The sequence below is a fragment of the Cebus imitator genome, unplaced genomic scaffold, assembly GCF_001604975.1.
Source record: "Cebus imitator isolate Cc_AM_T3 unplaced genomic scaffold, Cebus_imitator-1.0 Scaffold64, whole genome shotgun sequence".
Taxonomy (NCBI): domain Eukaryota; kingdom Metazoa; phylum Chordata; class Mammalia; order Primates; family Cebidae; genus Cebus; species Cebus imitator.
In genome coordinates, this window is record NW_016107379.1 from 7,048,876 (window position 1) to 7,050,795 (window position 1,920).

Genomic DNA, 1,920 nt, shown 5'->3' on the forward strand with positions numbered 1-1,920 from the left:
AAAAGAAGAGGAAAGAATAATGAAATTAAGACAAAGATACAAAAGAGCAGATCAAAAATACTAGAAGCTAGTTCTAAAGACTAACAAAATAGTCAAACCTATGGCAACTTTGATCAAAACTAAGAACAACTTATCTTAAGTAAACCCTTAAGAAAAAAGAGTTCTGTTTCCCAATCCATTGAATAAGGCTTACATAACCTTGATATCAAATCTGATAAGGACAGCACAAGAAATGAAATTCATAGACTAAGCTCACTCCTGAGCATACATGCAAAAATCCTAAAACAAAAATAAAAAACGCTTTACTGAGATTAGCAATCCAAATTCAGAAATTTTGTATTAACAATAATACGAGGGGAGAGGAAAGGGTATGTGTGGCTATAAAAGGGTAGCACAAGGAGTCCTTGTGATGGAGCTGTTCTGTATTTTAATTGTAGCAGTAATCATGTGAATCTATACTTGTGATAAAATAGTTAAATACATACACACCATTGGAGAGCAGTGACCTCTCCCACCTCCCTGGAACCCATTCTGGGACACTCTGCTCTCTTAGTTTACTTCTATTTCATTAGCTGATTTCTTGGTCCCCTTTGCTGGTTCCTCCTGTCTTCTCAATAGGAGGTGAAGTACCCCAGGGCTCAGTCTTTGAACCACTGCTCTTTTGTGTCTACATTCATTCACTTAGTGATGTCATCATCTCCCATGGCTTTCAATACTATTTAAACACTGATAAATTCCAAATTTATATCTCCAACCCAGCCCTCTCCCAGCTCATAATATGCAGCTACCCACTCAGCATCTTCACTTGGATGTCAAATCAGTATCTCAAACTTAACATGCCCACAGCTGAACTCCTGGTCTCCCCCACTCCCCTCCCCGCCGCTGCCAACCATCATTCCCCTCCCTGCCTCCGCCAACCATCACTCCGCATGCAGTCCTTCCTCACCCCAGTTAATGGCTGCTCCATCCTGCAAGTTGCTCAAATAATAAAACTTGGCTGGGCACGATGGCTCACGCCTGTAATCCCAGCACTCTGGGAGGCCGAGGCAAGTGGATCACCTGAGGTCAGGGATTCAAGACCAGCCTGACCAACATGTTGAAACCCCATCTCTACTAAAAATACAAAAAATTAGCTGGGCGTGGTGGTGGGCGCCTGTTGTCCCATCTACTCAGGGGGCTGAGGAAGGAGAATTGCTTGAACCTGGGAGGCCAACACTGCAGTGAGCCGAGATTACACCGTTGCACTCCAGCCTGGGCAACAAGAGCGAAATTCCATCTCAAAAAAAAAAAGTATTTGCCACACTAGCTTCTGTTCAACACAGTACTAAGGTCATAGCCAGTGCAGTAAGACCAGAAAATAAAAGGGATAAGGAAGGAGAGGGGAAGAGGGCAGAGGAGGAAGATGGAGACCATTACGCAAAGCAAAGCACAGATGGGCACTGAATAGCCGCTTGGCCTCCTAGCTGCTTTCTGGTTCCTGGTCTAGCTCCCTTTAGGGCCTAAGGGGACCCCTAGTGTCCTGTCAGGAAACATCCCATTTTGCTTATGCTTGTTCAACTGGGTTCTGCTCCATGCAATTAAAAGAACCTTGACTAAAGCAGTGCCAAGTCTGCTCCATGTACTATAGGGAAAGGAGGGAGGGGATGTGCAGAGCGATATTCATAGCCTCTGCCCCTGAGGGGCATACTTGAGAGTAAAGACACAGTAGTGGGAATGAGTCCACTGAATAAAGAATCTGCAGTGGAGGCCAAGCGTGGTGGCTCACACCTGTAATCCAAGCACTTTGGGAGGCCAAGGAGGGAGGATGGCTTGATCCCAGGAGTTCAAGACCAGCCTGGTCAACATGGTAACCCCATCTCTACTAAAAATATAACAATTAGCTGGGCATGGTGGTGGGTGCCTATAATCCCAGCTACTTGG

The 1,920-nt window shown here is 45.2% G+C and overlaps 1 protein-coding gene across 7 annotated transcripts in view; it reads right to left on the reverse strand.

Moving 5' to 3' along the window:
• The window catches only part of BSPRY (B-box and SPRY domain containing), a 28,862-nt gene that overhangs the window by 12,884 nt on the left and 14,058 nt on the right, over positions 1-1,920 (reverse strand). The gene's annotated exons all lie outside the window — the stretch shown is intronic.